Here is a 1039-nt window from a genome sequence, read left to right as displayed (position 1 = left end):
GAAGTTTTTACAGAGAGGAAAGAGCGGCGGCCATGACAGTGCCCGGTCTAGGGTATCGTGTAGTGCAAAAATCTATGGAATTATGTAGTTCTGTGTGTTTTGTATGGATGGTGGAATGTTGTTCTATATTAAGTGCAATACTGATTAAAATGATGTACATACATAGCTTAGACATGAATAATATTGTTCACAATGGAAAACCTGAGAACAAGACTATAATTAGGCGTAAGTCCAAAATTTGCAAAAAACTGACGGATTTTTGGGGTGTCTATAAATAGAGAAGATTTCCCCGCATGGAGCACAATATGACACAACAACAACAACAACAACAACAACAACAACAACAATAACAACAACAACACCACCACCACCACCACCAACAACAACAACACAACGGGGTGGGAGGGGTGGGGGTGGGGAGGATGGTGCAGAACTCTAGCATTTTCCAAAGCAGATATAGACCCAAGTCATAGTTTTTGCCGTTTTTCTCTATTCAGTAAAGATTGATTTAGGCAGTCTTGTTCTCAGGTCTTCTGTTATTGGTCATTTATTTATTGATTGGATATCATATTCTGTAACTGCGGGTCTATAGCATACGTGTTGTGTGGGAAACTGAGGATATGAGTGAGAGCGTTTGTGGTTGTTGTTATTGTTGTTTGTGTGTGTGTGTGTGTGTGTTTTTGAGTGTGTAGTATGTGTGTGTGAGTGTGAATTATTTATTTGTGTGTGTGTGTGTGTGTGTGTGTGTGTGTGTGTGTGTGTGTGTGCGCGCGCGCGCATGTGCGTGTGCGTGTGTGTGTGTTTGTTTTGGAATGTATATATGTATGTTAGTTAATGTGTGTGTATTAGCGCGTGTGTGTGTGTTTGTGTGCGTATGTGTGAGTGTATGTGTGTATGTATGTGTGTATGTGTGTTAGTGTGTGCGTGCATGTGTGTTAGTGTGTGTGTGTGTATTAATGTGTGTACTATTTATTTGTGTATTTGTGTATGAACGTGTGTGTGTTTACGTGGAATATGTGTAACTGTGTGTATGTGTGTG

This window comes from Aplysia californica, unplaced genomic scaffold (genome assembly GCF_000002075.1).
Source record: "Aplysia californica isolate F4 #8 unplaced genomic scaffold, AplCal3.0 scaffold00795, whole genome shotgun sequence".
NCBI lineage: Eukaryota > Metazoa > Mollusca > Gastropoda > Aplysiida > Aplysiidae > Aplysia > Aplysia californica.
The sequence above is the reverse complement of the archived record's forward strand: the minus strand, read 5'-3'. Positions refer to the sequence as shown.